The following is a 21,770-nucleotide window of genomic DNA, read 5'->3' as shown; positions in this document are numbered from 1 at the left end:
GTAATAGAAGGAAATTCACAAACCAAGGAGTCCAACAATGCCCACAATAACTCAGGCATCTAGCGACCCTTCAGCAGCACAACTAGAAGAAGGGAAACACACAAACTCTACTACAAAAAAATGACCTGAGTTAACAACCACTGGTCATTAATATCACTTAATATCAATGGACTCAATTCACTGATAAAACGGCACAGGCTAAGAGATTGGATACAAAAAGAGGATCCAACATTCTGCTGTTTACAAGAAAAACACCTCAACCACAAAGACAGACACCTACTCAGAATAAAGGGTTGGGAAAAGGTTTATCAAGCAAATGGCCCTAAGAAACAAGCCGGTGTGGCCATACTAATTTCTAACAAAGTTGACTTCAAACTAAAATGAATCAGAAGAGATGGAAAGGGACACTTTATACTCATTACAGGAAAAATCCATCAGAATGAAGTCTCAATCCTGAATATCTATGCCCCTAATATAAAAGCACCCACTTATGTAAAAGAACCACTTCTAGAACTCAAGGCAGCCATCAAACCACACACACTAATAGTTGGAGACTTCAACACTCCTCTCTCACCAATGGACAGGTCAATCAGACAGAAACCTTACAGAGAATTAAGAGACTTAATAGAGGTAATGAACCAAATGAACTTAACAGACATCTATAGAACATTCTACCCAAGTAGGAAAGAATATACCTTCTTCTCTGTGGCTCATGGAACCTTTTCGAAAATTGATCATATACTTGGTAACAAAGCAAACTTCCACAGTTACAAAAAAAATATTTGTAACCACCTGTGTCTTATCGGATCACCATGGATTAAAATTAGAAATCAACAACAATGCTACCCCCAGAAAGCCCACAAACTCATGGAAACTGAACAGTCAACTACTGAAACACACCTGGGTCAAGGAAGAAATAAAGAAAGAAATTAAAGTCTTTCTTGAATTTAATGAAAATAGAGACACAACATATTCAAACCTATGGGACACAATGAAAGCAGTGCTAAGAGGAAAGTTCATAGCACTAAGTGCCCACTTAAAGAAAACGGAGAAAGCACTCATTGGTGACTTAACAGCACACCTGAAAGCTCTGGAAAAAAAAAGAAGCAGACTCACCTAGAAACTCAAGAGACTAGACTTTAAATTGCTAATGAACCCAATTAAAAAATGGGGCACTGAACTGAACAGAGAATTCTCAACAGAAGAAGTTCAAATGGCCAAAAGACACTTAAGGGCATGCTCAACCTTCTTAGCTATCAGGGAAATGCAAATCAAAACAACGTTGAGATACCATCTTATACCTGTCAGATTGGCTAAAATCCAAAACACCAATGATAACCTTTGCTGGAAAGGTTGTGGGGTAAGGGGTACACTCATCCATTGCTGGTTGGAATGCACACATGTGCAGCCACTTTTTAAATATCTTTTTTATTCTGGGATATTTTTCTCCTTTTCTTTCCTTTTTTATATCAAAGTCAGTTTCATATCAGCATGCTAGGTATGTAGGGCCCAGTCATGAAACACTCAATAGAGGCCTGAGTTTCAGATTATCCTAAACCAATATCTGGTTTCAGAAAAGACCACAAACTGAGACCACTAAGACACTACCCAGGAACAGACCATTCAAAAAAAATTCCTAAAGTTCCAAAAAAATTCCTAACATTCCAACCATGATAGACAGAATCACCTGAAGTCTCTTAGTCCAGCACACACCCATCCCCTTTTAACAAGATGTTCCTAGACAAATGGCAGCCAATCCGAGGTGCTGAACCTTGGAAATTCCTCACCCCAAACTCTGCTATGATAAAATCCTCACCCTAACTGAGCTCAAGGCTTTTTTCGCATGCTACTTCATTGCACACATGAAGAATCCAATTATGAAGAATCCAATTTCAAACTTGTGTAATTATCTGTTCTGTCCCTTTAAGAGACAAGCCACACCTACTCCCTTCCTGTTTGCAGCCTTAGTCTCTCTCTCTCTCTTCTCCTCCCATCTACGTCTAGGAGAGGCGGATTCTCTCCCCCTCTGCACTTCTCTCTTCCCTTCCATAACCACTAAATAAATATCCAAACTCACTTTGTATGGTGTGCCTATCTGACTCTCACCTGCTGCCCACATGGCTCACTGCACGGGACGCCCTGGAGACCTCCAGCCTTCAGAGACCTGACTGGTGGTCTCATGTGCTGTCCCTGCCTCTAGGACTGGCTGCTCTTGGGACCTTCTGCCCACTGTCTACCTGCCAGGATCCCACAGCAAGCTACTTGGGGATCTGCAGCAATTTTTAATTTTTTCATTACAACTTGAATAAAAGCTCTTTGATTTTACATAAGGGATTCGGTCTCCATGGTGGTCTTTTGGAGGTCCCTGTGATCTGGGCTTAACAGGTATACAGATCTCTTTAATTCCCACAATTGCCAAGTGCATACTTTCAAAGTACCTCACTTTGACACCTTGCAGGGGACTACAGGTACACTAGGACACATGATGTTTCATGTTTAGAACTGAGACAGTCTCCATTACACTGGAACCAATTGGTCAGCATCCACGTAACTGCAACTGGGGGCAGAGCTCCCCTTGACTAGGCTAAGGATGTTACTGCTACCATGCCAAATACTGCATGAGAGCAGCATGATCAGTTACAGACCAAGCTAAGAGTATGAGGAATCTGAAGAACACCTCTGGCCAAATGTCCTAATGCAATGTATCCTTTTCTGCCTGTGTTTGTGCCATGTTCAGACCCACTGTGCCATCAGCTATAAAGCCTGGGCAGTAGGGAGGATGGTTGGTGTTGAGTGTCAACTTCAGGACCTAGAATAACCTTGGAGACGAGCCTCCAGGTAACCTTTTGGGAGATTATTTAGATTAGGTTGCATTCTGGGCACACCTGTGAAAGATTGTAGTGATTAATTTCAAAGCCCTTAAGGTATGGGCTTTGAAAGTGAACTGAGCAGCTGCTCCAAGTTCTAGCTGCCTTGACTTCTCACCACAATTCAAAACTTTCAAGTGGGAACTAAAAGAAACTCTTTTTCCCTGGAGCTGTGTTTCCTAGGGTATTTTATCATGGCAACAGGGCAAATGAGTGGTACAGCACATATATGTATTATGTACTATATATACTGCAATATATAACTTATATTGTATTTATTATCAGAAATGTTTTTAAAATAAAACTTAATAATTAAAAGAAGTAACATTTTGTCTTCAAACTACCTTAAATGATAAGATTTTCCTTATTTACATAAGCTTAGATTGTTTAGAGGTGATGGTTCACAGCCATTCTTAGTGTATCATTTTATTAATGAATAATTATTTATTGTTTTCATATTATGAAAATAATTTATTATTGAAAATTATTTATTATTGTTGTTTGGATAATCTTTAATAACTGTGAGGGCACAGCTGAAACTCTCCTGAGCTGAATCATTTGCAGAAAAAGTCTTTCCTATGTTAATATGAAATTTTAATCAGTACTCTGTAAAGCTCTGTATTAGGCAGAGGGAAGGCATGCCCAATTATAAGTCTTTTTAAATAAGTGGTCTAAGGACTTGTAGAGGATGTCTCTCACCCCACCAACTAGCTGAATATCATCCATCATCATGTTGTTCCCATTGGCTGTGGGGTGGTTTTCTACTGAGTAGAGAATCTGACTGTTTTTGTTTTCCACAGTTCAGAGCTATTATGACAGAAGATAGTCTTCAACAGCTGGACTTTTGTGCAAAGGTGTAGCATCTCTGAGGGGATGTGAAAGTAGTTTTTATAAATCTACACTTTTTGTTTGCTCTCTTCAATAACAGTGGATGTTAGTAAGACTTCTGAGTTCTCAGGAGCTGACACATACACAAATTGCTCAGTTAGGCAGCCATAGGAAAACATTTTCATTTTGCAAATGGTAAGATTTTGAGTTTAGTCCCAAGAGCGTCATGATTATTTCCTTATCAGTTGAAAAATTAATTAGAGAAAGTGTTTGTTGTATTCTAGGTTTCCTTCAAATTCTCTAGTTTGCTAACTGAAGATTACTTGGCATTCTCATCTGCTGCTTCCACCTCCTTCTCTAGAGCTGGGGTTATGGGTATACACCATAACATGTAGTATAAGGGGTGCTGGGTGTGAACCCAGGGTTTGCTACGTGCTAGGCAAGCTTTCCACTGACTGAGCTACATCCTCATCTGTAATGATTGTTAATATTACTTCAGCCTCTCGCCCTTCAGTCTATGGAGACTTTTTGGTCCACAGCATTTCTCATCAATGTGGCATAGAGTATAGACAGAAAAAGAAAGAAACCCCAGCCTCCTACTCAATAAACTAACTTGTCACAATACAGCTACATCAAGTGCTACCTGTAGCCAAACACTTCTTCAAGGTTAATAATAAATGGATTTGAAATGCCGAGGAATACTGAGGAGTAGGGAGATGAGTGTATTCTTCCTACTAAAGCTGCTGAGAAAGGCTTTGATAAGTTGATCAAATTAGTGTATACATATAGAACTTCCTGAATATCAATATAGGGAGAAGTATCCCACCAATAAGGGGTGAAAAGCTCCTGACAGAGATATAGAGCAGAGGGGCTTTGAGGGAAACTGGAATTCCCAAGCTCTTTATTGACTAAGCACAATTTACAGGTCTGCAGTAAGTATATTTCAGGTGTCAGAGCTCCTTTGCTTGGCTCTCTTTGTACAGGTCTGCCTCGGAAAACATTTTTTAAAAAATAATGAAAAACATTCTTTCCCCTTGCATTTATAGACTGGAAAGGCTCCTCCCTAGTTCTTTCTCCTAGGACAACAAAGGAAGTCATCATCTTCTTAAGACTTAGTGAACGGACTGTGAGCTCAAACCTATGATAAATTGGTGTGGACTGTGGCTATTGATCAGTATGCAGAGAGATATTTTAAGCTACATCTACCAGTGGATTAGCGCCTCGAGTCAGAGACCAGCTGTGAATCTAATGGTAGAGGCTAGCCCATAGCTGCAGTTAAATCCTGCCTTTACTGCTGTATTCCCCTGAAGTGCAAAGCTACCCACACATATGGTACACATTTAAACCAGTGAGCATTTTGCTGCTAGATGGGTATTTCTGGTATAAACACCTCTGACTGTGATCAGCTACAGGAATTAAGGTTTAGCCAGTTCTTAAAGCATCAAAAAATACACCTGGAGACAATGCTTGCTGCCCAGAGCCTCCAGAGTCATGCCTGCTCCATCTGGAAAGTACACTCTTGCGAAGGAGCTTTCCTCAGCTTTTGTCATCGCAGGGCCAGGCAATAGGCAAGTGAGCACCACGCCTGCAGTTCAGAGCGTCAACCAGCCAACCTGCTTGGATTTTTGTGTCCTTCCTGGTCCTCAGATTTCCTTAAAGCCTGAGCTCTGGGAACAATCCTCCTGTTCCTCTGCTTCCCACTTCCTGCCTGCTTTGTGATGCAGGGGAATACCCTTGCTGCCCCCTGTAAAGAATGATGTTCATCCTTCTGGAACTTGTAAATAAAATAAATGGTGTCTTCCTGAGCTTTCTGTTGTTGTACCAGAATAGTCATCTAAGTAAAGAATGGAAGGAAGGAAGGAAGGAAGGAAGGAAGGAAGGAAGGAAGGAAGGAAGGGAAAAAGGAAGAGAAAGATGAATCTCTTTCCTATATGGTGATATTAACTTCCTCCATGTCTCTTAGAATCCAGAGTGATTCCTTTTTTTTTATTTTTTTTCTCATTTTTTTTTTATTAAAATTTTCCATCTCCTCCCCTCCTCCTCCCCTTCCCTCCCCTCCGTTCCACCCATACTCCCTATCCACCCCTCTCCAAGACAAAGAGCCATCAGGGTTCCCTTCACTATGTTAAGTCCAAGGTCCTCCCAGCTCCCCCTAAGTCCAGGAAGGTGAGCAACCAAACTGACAAGGCTCACAGTGAGCCCGTCCATGCTGTAGAGTTCATGTTCATTGCCATTGTCCTTGGTTTCTCAGTTCTCCTCCACCGTCAGCCACATTCAGAGAGTCCGGTTTGGTCCCCTGTTCCATCAGTTCCATTCCTACTGGACTTGGTGGTCTCCCGTTAGATCTGTCCCACCATCTCAATGGGTAAATGCACTCATCACGGTCCTGACTTCCTTGCTCATGATCTCCCTCCTTTTGCTCCTCATCAGGACCTTGGGAGCTCATTCCAGTGCTCCTATGTGGGGCTCTGTCATTTTCTCCATCCAATGCCAGGTGAAGGTTCTATGGTGATATGCAAGATATTCATGAGTATGGCAATAGGCTCTGGACATTTCTGGCACCCTCTCCTCAGCTGCCCAAGGACCTAGCTGGGGGCATCTTCCTGGACACCTGGGAACCCCTCTAGAGTCAAGTCTCTGCCAACCCTAGAATGGCTCCCTTAACTAAGATATATAATTCCTTGTTCCCATATCCACCCTTCCTATATCCCAACCATCCTATTCCCCCAAGCTCTTCCCATCCTCCACTTCACATTTTTCTCTCCCTATCCCCCCTCCCCCATCCCACTCCACCCCCATGTTCCCATTTTTTTGTCCGGCAATCATGTCTACTTCCAGTATCCAGGAGGATAACTATATGTTTTTCTTTGGGTTCACCTTCTTATATAGCTTCTCTAGGATTTTTTACGAATTATAGGCTCTATGTCCTTTATTTATGGCTAGAACCCGATTATGAGTGAGTAAATCCCATGTTCATCTGTTTGGGCCTGGGTTACCTCACTCAGGATGGTGTTTTCTATTTCCCTCCACTTGCATTCAAAATTCAAGATGTCATTGTTTTTTTACCGCCGAGTAGTACTCTAATATGTATATATTCCACACTTTCTTCATCCATTCTTCCACTGAATGGCATCTAGGTTGTTTCCAGGTTCTGGCTATTACAAATAATGCTGCTATAAACATAGTTGAACAAATGCTTTTGTAATATGATTGGGCATCTCTTGGGTAAATTCCCAAGAGTGGGATTGCTGGGTCCTGGGGTAGGTGGATCCCAAATTTCCTGAGAAACCTCCACATTGCTTTCCAAAGTGGTTGCACAAGTTTGCATTCCCACCCGCAATGGATGAGTGTACCCCTTACTCCACATCCTCTCCAGCAAAGGCTATCATTGGTGTTTTTGATTTTAGCCATTGTGAAAGGTTTAAGATGGTATCTCAACGTTGTTTTGATTTGCATTTCCCTGATTGCTAAGGAGGTTGAGCATGCCCTTAAGTGTCTTTTGGCCATTCGAACTTCTGTTGAGAATTCTCTGTTCAGTTCAGTGCCCCATTTTTTAATTGGGTTCATTAGCATTTTGAAGTCTAGTCTCTTGAGTTCCTTATATATTTTGGAGATCAGACCTTTGTTGCAGGGTTGGTGAAGATCTTTTCCCAGTCAGTAGGCTGCCTTTTTGTTTTAGTGACAGTGTCCTTTGCTTTACAGAAGCTGCTCAGCTTCAGGAGGTCCCATTTATTCAATGTTGCCATTAATATCTGTGCTGCTGGGGCTATACATAGGAAGCGGTCTCCTGTGCCCAAATGTTGTAGAGTACTTCCCACTTTCTCCTCTAACATGTTCACTGTGTTCAGATTGATATTGAGGTCTTTAATCCATTTGGACTTGAGTTTTGTGCATGGTGATAGACACGGATCTACTTTCACTCTTCTACAGGTTGACATCCAGTTATGCCAGCACCATTTGTTGAAGATGCTTTCTTTCTTCCATTGTGTGCTTTTACCTCCTTTATCAAAAATCAGGTGTTCATAGGTTTGTGGGTTAAGATCTGGGTCTTCTATTCGATTCCATTGGTCTACTTCTGTATTTTTTTGTCAATACCAAGCTGTTTTCAATACTGTAGCTCTGTAATAGAGTTTGAAGTCAGGGATGGTAATGCCTCCAGCAGTTCCTTTATTGTATAAGATTGTTTTGGCTATCCTGGGTTTCTTGTTCTTCCATATAAAGTTAATTATTGTCCTCTCAAGATCTGTGAAGAATTATGATGGGATCTTTCAGGGGATTGCATTAAATCTATAGATTGCCTTTGGTAGTATTGCCATTTTTACTATGTTGATCCTCCCAATTCAAAAGCAAGGAGATCCTTCCATTTTCTGGTATCCTCTTCAATTTCTTTCTTCAAAGACTTAAAGTTCTTGTCAAATAGATCTTTCTCTTCCTTGGTTAGAGTTACCCCAAGATATTTTATGCTATTTGTGGCTATCGTGAAAGGTGAAGCTTCTCTGATTTCTTTCTCTGCTTCCTTATCCTTTGTGTATAGGAGGGCGACTGATTTTTTGGAGTTGATCTTGTATCCTGCCATGATACTAAAGGAGTTCATCAGCTGTAGGAGTTCTTTGGTGGAGTTTTTCGGGTCGCTTATGTACACTATCATATCATCTGCAAATAACGAAAGTTTAACTTCTTCCTTTCCAATTCGAATCCCCTTGATCCCCTTGTTTTGTCTTATTGCTATTGCTAAAATTTCAAGCACCATATTGAAGAGATAAGGAGAGAGTGGACAGCCTTGTCGTGTTCCTGAATTTAGTGGGATGGCCTTGAGTTTCTCTCCATTTAATTTGATGTTAGCTGTCGGCTTGCTGTAAATAGCCTTCATTATATTTAGGAATGACCCCTGTATCCCTAATATCTCTAAGACCTTTATCATAAAGGGGTGCTGAATTTTGTCAAATGCTTTTTCTGCATCTAATGAGATGATCATATGGTTTTTATCCTTCAGTTTATTTATATGATGGATTACATTGATAGATTTTCGTTTGTTGAACCAGCCCTGCATCTCTGGCATGAAGCCTACTTGATCATAGTGGATAATTTTTCTAATGTGTTCTTGGATTCTGTTTGCCAGTATTTTATTGAGAATTTTTACATCGATTTTCATGTGTGAGACTGGCCTGTAATTGTCTTTCTTGGTTGAGTCTTTGTGTGGTTTAGGTATCAGGGTAATTGTAGCTTCATAAAAGGAATTTGGCAGTGACTGTTTTGTTTCTATATTATGAAATACCTTAAGGTGTATAGGTATTAGGTCTTCTTGGAAGTTCTGGTAGAATTCTGCATTGAACCCATCAGGTCCTGGGCTCTTTTTGGTAGGGAGGTTTCTGATAACAGTTTCCAATTCTTCGCAACTAACAGGACTATTTAGAGCATTTACCTGGTCCTGGTTTAACTTTGGTATATGGTACTTATCTAAAACAGTGTCCATTTCTTTTACATTTTCCAATTTTGTGGCATACAGGCTTTTGTAGTAAGATCTAATGATTCACTGATTTTCCTCTGTGTCTGTGGTTATGTCCCCTTTTTCATTTCTGATCTTATTAATTTGTGTGTTCTCTCTCTGCCGTTTGATTAGTTTGGCTAGGGGTTTGTCAATCTTGTTGATTTTCTCCAAGAACCAGCTTTTTGTTTCATTGATTCTTTGGATTGTTTTCTGTGTTTCTATTTTGTTGATTTCTGCCCTCAGTTTGATAATTTCCAGTCTTCTACTCCTCCTAGGTGTTCAGCTTCTTTCTTTTCTAAATCTTTCAGGTGTGCTGTTAAGTCTCCAATGTGTGCTTTCTCCGCTTTTTTTAAGTGGGTACTTAGGGCTATGAATTTTCCTCTTAGCACTGCTTTTATAGTGTCCCATAAGTTTGAGTATGTTGTGTCTCTATTTTCATTAAATTCAAGAAAGACTTTAAGTTCTTTCTTTATTTCTTCCTTGACCCAGCTGTGGTTCAGTAGTTGACTGTTCAGTTTCCATGAGTTTGTAGGCTTTCTTGGGGAAGCATTGTTGTTGAATTCTAATTTTAATCCATGGTGATCCTATAAGATGCAGGTGGTTACTAATATTTTTTTGTAACTGTGGAAGTTTGCTTTGTTGCCGAGTATGTGGTCAATTTTCGAAAAGGTTCCATGAGCAGCAGAGAAGAAGGTATATTCTTTCTTATTTGGGTGGAATGTTCTATAGATGTTTGTTAAGTCCATTTGGTTCATTACCTCTATTAAGTCTCTTAATTCTCTGTTAGGTTTCTGTCGAATTGACCTGTCCATTGGTGAAAGAGGAGTGTTGAAGTCTCCCACTATCAGTGTGTTTGGTTTGATGGCTGTCTTGAGTTCTAGTAATGTTTCTTTCATATAAGTGTGTGCTTTTGTGTTAGGGGCATAGATATTCAGGATTGAGACTTCATTCTGACAGATTTTTCCTGTAATGAGTATAAAGTGTCCCTTTCCATCTCTTCTGATTCATTTTAGTTTGAAGTCAACTTTGTTAGAAATTAGTATGGCCATAATGGCTTGTTTCTTAGGTCCATTTGCTTGATAGACCTTTTCCCAACCCTTTACTCTGAGTAGATGTCTGTCTTTGTGGTTGAGGTGTGTTTCTTGTAAACAGCAGAATGTTGGATCCTGTTTTCGTATCCAATCTCTTAGCCTGTGCCTTTTTACAGGTGAATTGAGTCCATTGATATTTAGTGATATTAATGACCACTGGATGTTAACTCTGGTTGTCATTTTTTATTTGGTAGTAGAGATTGTGTGTTCCTTTCTTTGAGATGTGCTGGTGAAGGGTCGCTAGATGTCTGAGTTATTTTGGGCAATGCTGAACTCCTTTGTTTGTGAATTTCCTTCTATTACTTACTGTAAGGCTGGATTTGTGGCTATGTACTGTTTAATTTTTTTTCCTGGAATATTTTGTTTTCTCCATTTATAGTGAATGAAAGCTTGGCTGGGTATAGTAATCTGGGCTTGCATCCATGGTCTCTTAGTTTCTGCAAAACATCTATCCAGGACCTTCTGGCTTTCCTGGTTTCCATAGAGAAGTCCTCCATGTCTCTTAGAATCCAGAGTGATTCTTAATTTTATAAACATTCCTAGTTCTTACAAAACCATTGAAACCATGTGATATCAGAAGATATGACTTTAGGAAGCTTGGAATATTTCCTTCAGGTTTAAGTGGGAACAATGTGTAAGGAAACCCAAGACTGAAGGTCTATGATACATGGGGCAGTATATTTAAAGATGTTCTGCCAAGGGCGAGTTATCAGCAATGATCCTCAGGGCACCCAATACATCTGACCATTTCGTTTTTCCATTGTGCAAAGCATTGTATTATCAAAGCCTTTGCAGTGAAGCATGGTCACATGACTAGTTCTGACCAATGAAAAGTGAGAGAGAGAAAAGTTCAAGTGTGGTTTTTGTTTTTCTCTTGTCTCTAATGCACACAGGAGGCCAGGTGTTCTCCACAGGATAGCTTCAGTGAGCACGTAGGACTTTTGCATAAAAATGAGAAGATCCTCAGATATCTTCTTTCCTATTTTAGCTAGGTTTCTTTTTGAATAATTATTTTATTCATTCTTTGAAAATGTGACATATGAGTATAATCCTTCACTACTTTTGGTCAACTACCTTGACCAATTATGAGCAGAATCTGTAATATGTTAATGTCAGAATTGTATAAGTATTCATTTGTATCTTATATGCAATGTGTCTACAACAAAAATCTATTTCTTATAAACTATTTGCTTATTCTGAGATGCAGTTTGGTGGGGAAAATAAGATGGATACTAAATTAAAAATATAAGATTCAGTTATCTCATCAGCTTTTCAAGAAGTCTTTTGTTTACTATAAATAGAAAGACATTCATTCCTCTGCTTTCATTGTGTTTTATTTATCTCATTTTTAATATTTCTTATCTTCACCTGTATGTGTGTGTATACATATGTGTGTGTGTGTGTGTGTGTGTGTGTATACATGTATCCATGCAGATTCATTCAGAGACTAGAAGTCAGTGTTGAGTGTCTATTTCTCTTGTTTTCTACTGTATTTCTTGAGGTGAAGTCTCTCTCTGAAATTTGAGCTTACTCCTAAGATAGATGGGTTGGCCATCAAGTCCCAGACTTGACTGTCTCTGTCTCTGATCCTTAGCATTGCCAGTACACACATGACAACCTTGCTGGCTCGTACATGGTTGCTGGGAATTTGAACTTAGGTCTTTAGGTTTGAACAAAAAACACCTTACCCACTGACCATGTCCCACAGCCCATTAGATGTGTTTTATTGTGGTTTTTATTTTTTTTTAGATTTCACATCCAAAATTCAGGTCTTATTTGCTACCAAGTTTATAGAGATTGCCATATTCTTAGAAAATCAGTGGAAACCTAATTATACTTTTTCTACCTGCTCTTTTGCAGGGAAGTTTCTAAAAGCACCCACATTTGATATCTACATAGTATTGCCTTGTATGGAACATTAAGCCTACAGCTCTTTTGCTGTCTTAAATAGTGTTCCAATAAATAGCTTTGTGTATACATCCTTTTCATAGACATGGCAGCTGTCTCTATGATATCTAGTTCTGCCAGCAGCATTGTTGAATAAGAGAAGAAAAAAATGCATATCCAATCTTGCTAAATGTGGCCAAGTCCCCCTCCTAAAATCCCATAGCCCTTGGCAAAGCTATGGGCAATGTGAGCAAAATCTGCCAAAAGTGTATGTGAATGAGCTTGAATTTTTAACAATGGAAAGGTACAAAAAGCAATCATACTTCAATGTCATCTTCCATTGCTCCTGAGGCTCTTTCCCCCTTTCTTACATTTCTATACAATTGAAGTAGTTCTTCTTCATCCCCAGGTGAGCTGGATTTTTTCTATTTCTCTACATTTGTGTTTATATATGCGGTCAGGTTCATGTGTTCACGTATGTTCCCATGTATGTGTAAAGCTCCCTGTGCACATATATGCACATGTGGAGAGGGGCTGAAGTTTGATGCTGGATGTTCAGGTGCCTTTGTCAGTTGGGCTTGCTCTCCACAGTTACCGAGTCCAGGAAAATTGATGAATCTAGAGCTTACCAATTCTGCTGGTCCAGTCAGTTTTTCCCAGCACCCTTGCATCCCCATTCCATAGAGACTTCAGGCCAACTGGGATGCTAGTCCAGCTTTAGCTGAGTTCTGAGGATGTGAACCCCAGGTGTTAAATTTTGGGATAAGCATTTCATCCCGAGTCATCCCCCTAGCCAGATGTTCCTATTTTGTGAACATTTTTCTACCAGGTGGGCATATTTTTTTTCTTTATTAAGAGTTTCCTTAAGGTCATGCTCAACCTCCCTAGCTATCAGGGAAATGCAAATCAAAACAACTTTGAGATATCATCTTACACCTGTCAGATTGGCTAAAATCCAAAACACCAATAATAACCTTTGCTGGAGAGGGTGTGGGGTAAGGGGTACACTCATCCATTGCTGGTGGGAATGCACACTTGTGCAACCACTTTGGAAAGCAGTGTGGCGGTTTCTCAGGAAATTCGGGATCAACCTACCCCAGGACCCAGCAATTCCACTATTGGGAATCTACCCAAGAGATGCCCAATCATATTACAAAAGCATTTGCTCAACTATATTCATAGCAGCATTATTTGTAATAGCCAGATCCTGGAAACAACCTAGATGCCCTTAAGTGGAAGAATGGATGAAGAAACTGTGGAATATATACATGCTAGAATACTACTCAGCGGTAAAAAACAATGACATCTTGAATTTTGCAGGCAAATGGATGGAAATAGAAAACACTATTCTGAGTGAGGTAACCCAGACCCAAAAAGATGAACATGGGATGTACCACTCATGATCGGTTTCTAGCCATAATTAAAGGACATCGAGCCTATAATTTGGGATCCTTGAGAAGATAATAAGAAGGTGAACCCCCCCCCAAAAAAAAAGATATAGAAATCCTCCTGGATATTGGAAGTAGACACGATCGCCAGGCAAAAATTGGGAACTTGAGGGATGGGCGAGATGCAGCCAAGAGAAGATGGGGAGAGTAAAGTGTGAAGGGGAGAATGCGGGGAGCTCGGAGGAATGGGATGCTTAGGATACAGGAAGGGTGGATATGGGAGAAGGGAAGCATATATCTTAATTTAGGGAGCCATCTGAAGGTTGTCAAGAGACTTGACCCTAGAGGGGTTCCCAGGTTTCCAGGGACACGCCCCCAGTTAGTTCCTTGGGCAGCTGAGGAGAGGAAGCCTGAAAAGGCCAGTTCCTATAGCCATACTGATGAATTTCTTGCATATCACCATAGAACCTCCACCTGGCGATAGACGAATAAAATGACTGAGCCCCACATTCGAGCACGGGACTGAGCTCCCAAGGTCCTGATGAGGAGCAGAAGGAGAGAGAACATGAGAAAGAAAGTCAGGACTGTGAGGGGTGTGTTCACCCATGGAGACACTAGGACAGAACTAACGGGAGATCACCAACTCCAGTTGGATTGGGACTGATGGAACATGAGACCAAACCAGACTCTGAATGTGGCTGACGGTGGAGGCTGGCAGAGAAGCCAAGGACAAAGGCGCTGATCTTTGACTCTTCTGCATGGACAAGCTCTGTGGGAGCCTTCTCAGATTGGTTGATCACCTTCCTGGACCTGGGGGGAGTTGGGAGGACCTTGGTCTTAACATATAGTAGGGAACCCTGATGGCTCCTTGGCCTGAAAAGGGAGGGAGGGAGGGAAGGGGGAGGGGAGGGGAGGTAAGGGGGAGAAAGAGGGGAGGAGATGGAAATTTTTTAAATAAAAAAAATTAAAAAAAAATAGAGTTTCCTATAAGGATTGCTAACATTTCATTTTACATAGGTTCTCCTGAGGTCAATTTGATTTTTGCACCCATATGAGTAATATTTTTTAAAAATTTAAATGTTCGTAATTTCTTTCTATTAACTTTTCAAGGCCGATAGTCTTATTCTAAAATTGGGTGTACATTTTAATGTCCAAGTTTGTTTTTGAAAATGTTATTAATTGTTCTCAATTGACTTTACAGGTTTATAATTTATTCATGCACTGTTTTTTCTTCCCTAGATCTGTCACTTGTATCATTTTGACTAGTTTTGTTTCTTGAAAGTTTTGTTTTAATAAAATGCCTCCTTTCCTACGAGTTCTGTTTAAGGTATAATATTTGGCATTATTTATTTGTTTACATAGTCCTGTTGTAATCTTGATTTCTGAAATAATTTTTTTCTTAAACAAGGTCTCCTTTAGACTAGCCCACCCTCAAATCATTATTAAATCAAGGCTATTTCAAAATCCAAATCTCCTGCTTCCACCTGCCAAGTGCTGGGGTTACGACCATGCACCCTACAACTGCTTCTTCTTTCTTTAGTTTTGTATAAGGTATTTTTCATATCTAAATATAATCTTAGTTTCATATTTCACATTTGCGGTTTGTTTACTATATTCTTTTGGAGCATGGCAATGTTATTTGGTCATACACAATAATTCATGTGGTTATGAAACCCTGTAAATTCAGAACTGTGGTGAGCATTCAACCTAAACCTATTCAGAGACTACATCAGGAACACCATCTGATTCTTAATTAGTATTCATTGTTTCCCTATCCCCTTCCTTTCTTCCTTTCTTCCTTCTCTCCTTCTTTTGGTCCTTCATTTCTTGTTGTTTCTGTTAAGCCTTTTTCAAATCCAGTTAAACACTGAATCCTCTGGAATGCTACTTTTCATCCTCTCAGAAGGTATTATCTCCAACCCAAGGATACTATTTTCACTATTTTGGTCACACTTAGCTTTGAAAAGTTCCTTTAAGGCACAAACATATTTTATTCACTTTTATTTGTTTATACTATCCAGCACAGATATTTGAGAGGGAACAATGCAGTAAAAACATGATTAATGCTAAAGGAACAACATTGCTTTCTTCTAAATTTTAAATGGAAAGAAATAGGAAAATATGGCTTTGGAGAGGGATAGGTCAGCAAAGTGCTTGTTTTCCAAGCACTGAGGGCATGTGTTCAATCCATAAAAATCATATTAAAAACAAACAAACAAAAAAGTCAGTAGGCATTTGTAATCCTAGCACTCCCGAGGGAGAAGCAAGAAAAGAAGCCCCCTGGTGCTCACTGGCACCTTCCAGGACACTAACAAAATGGGTCCAGGGTATAGCAAGATGGCTGTAAAAGGGACTAGATGCCAAGACAGATGACCTGTGTTTGATCCCCAGAGCCACATGATGAAAGGAGAGAGCTAACTTCCTGAAAGTTTTTCTATGACATTTACACATATGCTGTGCCTTGTGGACGGTGGCACACATACTGAGAGCCCTTTGCTGTGCACACACCCATCCTGCCCTGACATGTATGAACAGAAATAAGTAAATGTAAAGGCTGATTTTAAAATGAAACAAGAAACCAAACAAGATGAAAAGAATATAATGACTGGCCAACAAGACTGCTTGCCACACACATGGCTCATGCACACACACAAATGTCAGATTTGTTTTAAAGGCTATAATTTGGTAGGTCCCATAGGAAAGTTTTAATATGTGCCAATTTTTATATATTTTTAACAAAAAACTATACTGAGTCTGCTAATTTTTATACACCTTTAAAATTTTGTTATCATATATAGATATCTGCTTACACATGGACAATTTATAAATATTTTATAATCATCTGAATTAAGCACATCGCTATCACTCATAAGCAGATGAACCTGCCCAGTCCCGTAGCTGTTCAGTCCCAAAGAAACACACAGAGTCTTATATTAATTATAAACCATTTGGCCTATTAGCTCAGGCTTATTATTAACTAAGTCTAACAACTTAAATTTAACTGTTTAAATTTAAATGACTATTTGCTACTCAGTAATGTTTTGCTAGCCCCAGATGACCGAGTGAATAAATGGTGATTTGATGTATAAACTAAGAATATTGGCTTTTAAAAGTAAACCCTGGTTGAATTGTGAAATGAATGGTTAGGCTGTTGAAGAGACATTCGATCCAAGGTCCATACAATCTATTGCCAAGTGAAATGAGCAAGTATGACTTGCTAGTAACTGAGACGATAGTAACAGAATTACATTAAGTTGGAAAGGGAAAGGATGGTTTGAGCATGATGAAGATACTGAAATGGATGATTTTCCGTGAGCAGGTAGCTTCCAAATCAAATACAAAAGAAGATTATTTGATGATGTGGCATATCTCTAATGAGAGTCTAGGTACATGGTAGAGCAGGCAAAAAGGAAAACACCTGTGTTGCCTGGTTTCCTGTCAATTGGACAGGAGCTAGAGCCATCAGAAAGGAGGATTGATTTGTCAATTGCGAAAATGCCTCCATATGATCAGGCTGCAGGCAGGCCTGTAGGGCATTTTCTTTATTAAGTACTGATGGGGAAGACCCAGCCCATTGTGGGTGGTGCCATCCATGGACTGGTGGTTCTGGGATCTTGAAGAAAGCAGGCTGAATGCACTATGAGGAAAATTCAGTAAGCAGTACCTCACCGTGGTCATTGCAATAGTACCAGTCTCCAGGTTCCTGCCCAGTTTGAGTTCTTGTCCAGACATCCTTGGAGGATGAAGAGTGATGCAGAAGTGTAAGTCAAACAAACCTTTTCCTCTCCAAGTTCCTTTAGTCATGGTGTTTCATTGCTGCAATAGCAGCCCTCATTTAGACAGAAATTTGTACCTGACTTGTAGGGTATTGCTGTGACAGACCTGATGGTTAGTTTGGGGGGATTGTGGAAGGGCTTTGCAACTTTGGACTGGAAGAGATACTGAATGTTAAGAGCTCTGTGGAAGCCGGGCCATGGTGGCGCAGGCCTTTAAACCCAGCACTCCGGAGGCAGAGCCAGGTGAGTTCGAGGCCAGCCTGGTCTACAGTGCTCCTTCCAGGATAGGCTCCAAAGCTACAGAGAAACCCTGTCTTGAAAAAAAAGAAAAAAGAGCTCTGTGGGATGCTCTGTAGAAGCTTAATGATTAGAAGATAAAAAAAAAATCTTGATATCAGTGCAGACAATGGAGGCTTGACCTGTGAAGTTCAAGAAGGAAGCAAAGACTCAATCAGACCTTTTGTGTAAACAATCTGTAGTGTTTGCTGGTCAGCTGGGGCTGAACATTCAGCTGTGATTCATGGGAGACCAGAACCACTGAAGTAAAACCTTTGCTTTCCTGGGACAATGGATGCTGGTCAGTGGGAGCTGAGGATGAGCTGTGAATAATAAGAGACTAGAATCATTGAGGTGACTCTTCTGGGAATTTCATGTTCCCACTCAGCACACAGAAACTATGTCTCGAGGCTGCCAGGGTTGTTCAACATGCTGGCAGTTGAACTTGGCAGAGGAAGAGTCACCCAGGTGGTGCTGGTTTTAAAGGCATGAAGAGGTCACCTGGAGCAGCTGAGGCTTGGCACTGTGGGAGAGGACTGGAGTTCTCGAGGAGAGCCCAGGAGAGGCTGTTGTTGAGAGTGAAGCCCAGGTGTAGCAAGAAAACCCAGCATTGTAGAAATGCCAGTACTCTGGGCTGACCAACAAGAATAGTGGCAGGGCTTGGAGGGGAGCCTTCCAGAGCCTAAAGGACAAGCTGTGTGTGCTGCAGAGGGTGACCAGAGAAGTGGTCCTCGTCCCATGGAGGAGCCCAGAAAAGAGAGAATGAATACCAGATGTAGGATACTGGGTTATTTACACGGTTGGAGCTTGGTTTTGCTTTGCTTTGATTGTGATTGTGCCCTGGTGTTGCTCTCTTGTAAGTAAGAAAACATTTGGTTTTGATTATTGATTTTATAGGAGCCCACAGTTTAAACTTTAAAACTTAAAACCTTAAAACTTTCAAAACAAGAAAAAATTTTGAAGTTTTTTTTGAGACTTTCTATTTCAAAAGAGATGGATACTTTTAGAAAAACAAGTATTGATGTGTTTGCATTTGAAAGGCTGTGGGACTTTATAAATTAGTAAAATGATTTTATAATTTGATGTCTTTATCAATGTGTGAACCTGAGGTGGAACAAGAAAAAAATATTGTGGCTTAAGAATGATATGTGGGTGTGTCAAGTTGATGAGAGGTCAGTTGTATTGGCTATGTTTATGTCATCTTGTCACAATCTAGAGTTATCACAGAGGAGAGAACCTCAATTAAGAAAATTCCTCCACACGACTCACTGCCTGCAAACTTATAGGGCATTTTCTTAACTAGTGATTTATGGGGGTGATGCCACCCCTTGCCTGGGTTCTATTAGAAAGTAAGCTCAGCAAGTCATGGGGAGCAAGCCAGTAAACAGGACCCCTCCATGACTTTTGCATCAGCTTCTGCCTCCCGGTTCCTGCCCTGTTTGAGTTCCTGTCCTGACTTCCTCCAGTGATGGACCACAATGTGAAAGTGTATGGTGAACAGCAATGTGGAAGTATAACACAACCCCTATCTTCCTCAGTTTGCTTTGGTCATGGTGTTTCATCATGGCAATAGTAACCCTAAGACACCATCCTAAGAAGATAAACTAATGGGAAAGTCTTGAATAATTGTAAGCAAATTGATCCATTACTCAAGTCTAATTTGAAGCATCTCATTTATTGACACTGTGCAAAAATGTCCATGCAGGACACGAGACTAGAATGGTATTATCTGTGCATACCCTACTGGTTGTTTGTACCTTTTATTCTTTTTGTTTGGTTTTTTGTTTGGTTGGCTTTGTTTCATTTTTTCAAGACGTGCTTTCTCTGTGCTGCTCTGGCTGACATGGAACTCACTCTAGAGACCAGGCTACCCTCAAACTCAAAGAGATACACCTGCCTCTGCCTCCTTCTGATTATTGGGATTAAAGGCGTGTGCCACCACCACTTGGCTTTTATTCTCAAAATAGACAAATTATGAGTAATTTATTGTAGTAAATTTCACACACCTCAGGTGTTGATGTACCTTTTATTATTTTGGGTGGCTAGAGCAGCGTATAGACTAGTTATTCAGGCATTCTGAGGCTTTGGGTAATTATAATTTAAAAGGACCCACAAGCATCCTTAGTGATGCCACAAGAATGAAGTCTAGATGTAGATTGGATAGCATCCTGTCTTTACCAGATACAAGTTCTAGTTTAATTCTAGCATGGCAGCATTGCTCTCAGTACCTTTGTTTGTGTTTCCTTTTCTTGGGAACAAAGCAAAGTGGACCCTCATCTTCAGAGGTTGTCATCATGGTGAACAAAATAGACAACATGTCTAGACTCACAGGGTGGGAACCAAGATTGGAAAGAATAGAGTGATGCCACCTTTCTGGGAAATGGGATGAATGTGTATATGTGTGCTGTTTGAGAACAATTAGAGTCTGTTACTAACAGCAGATCTACTAAATTTTCCAATGGCATAATCAAGCAGAAAATTATCAAGAAACACCCTGGTCTGAGAAAACTGATAAAGGAATTTAACTAGGTTGTAGGATGCATGATCAAACAATATCATTTCTATATTAAAACAAGTAATGTAAATATCACTTAAGCGTGTTGTACAGAAGATAATGGCCACAAGGCATGGGATTATCTACGCTTTAAATTTGTGCCCCAATATGAACATGCACAGAGATACATGTATTTAAAACCAGAAAACTGATGCTATATGTTTTTATTAGCTGATATTTTGACCAAGTTATATAATAAATCTATACCCTATGAGTCATGTTAGCAGTGGATTTTATATTACTAAGATATCACTTAATTCCCTGTATTGACTCATGGTAAACCATGTTTGGGTGTCCATACATAAATTGCAAAACTGCAGACTAACCAATCGTGATTGAAAAAATGGTTTCCAAATTTGGAGGCAAATTTGTGCTTCCTGTGTTTCAGGGGTGCAAATTGATTCCTTTTGTATACAGGCAAGAAGTCACAAACTCTCAAGTACCTAAATGATGTTAACAGAGAAGCTTGGAGGCTGATGTATGCTGTTATTATCTCCTCACTTCTGCTTTCTCTAGCAAGCTGTAATAAAAACCTTCTCAAGCTGGCCATCATCTGTCACTGAATGTCAAATACAGTTTTCTGTTGTGGTATTCCAAACAGAAATGGCTCCCACAGGTGGTGGTAGTAATTCACATTATCCTGTAATTCATGTTTCTATGATGCTTCCCTATGTGTTAATAGAAATGAAATAACAAACATACACAGGGATACTTCACCCTGTTAAGACAGAATAGATTAATGGCAAAAGATTTATGTTATGATTAGGACAAAAGCTTACACCCAAACCTTTTAGATTTCAAAGTTGTCGTGGATTACTAACTTTGAAAATAATATCACTTGTTATGTTATTTGGGAATTACACAAAATTAATCTTGCTGTAGTAGTGTGTAGATTCTGTAGGTAAGATAGAATTTAAATTCAAGCCTCCTTGTTGTAACACTGTTTTCCTTTTTGGGGACTTTTTATTATCTGAAAATTTTATTCATTTACATAACATATATTGATCTTTTCCAATCTCCACTACTCACTTCAAATATTCCTAGTACCCCAACTCATCTTTCTCCTATTTTATATATTTTTTGTTAATAATAAATTTGCTGAATCAAATTAGAACTCCCCACATGCACAGAGGTATGTGCCTTGGTATACTTGTGGGGATTTTGGTTTAATTTGTATTTTAAAATTTTTATATAATTGATAATATTCTGTTCCCTTATATAAATCCTCCAAGAATGCCTCCCCACTTCTCTATCACTCTACTCCAAGTACTCTCTCACTCTCTCTGTCTCTCTCTTTACTTCTCTCCCTCATGTACACACACACACAAACACACACACACACACACACACACACACACACTATAGTACAGAGTCTGTTCTATATTGGACAGCCACCCAGGAGCATGGTGCATGCCTGGCATATTGTTGATGTACCCAGTGACATTCCTTTGAGGAAAATTGATTTTACCTTTCCAGCAGGCATTAGTTGGAAATAGATTCTTGGTGAGGGGTAGAATTTGTGTCAGTTTTGTATTGTAAGTACTGGAATTTTGTCTTGTTTGAACCTCTGCAGGTCTTGCACATGCTATCAGAGTATCTATGCTTTCAAGTGTTT

Source organism: Arvicola amphibius, chromosome 3 (genome assembly GCF_903992535.2).
Source record: "Arvicola amphibius chromosome 3, mArvAmp1.2, whole genome shotgun sequence".
Lineage (NCBI taxonomy): Eukaryota > Metazoa > Chordata > Mammalia > Rodentia > Cricetidae > Arvicola > Arvicola amphibius.
This window is presented reverse-complemented; position numbering follows the sequence as displayed.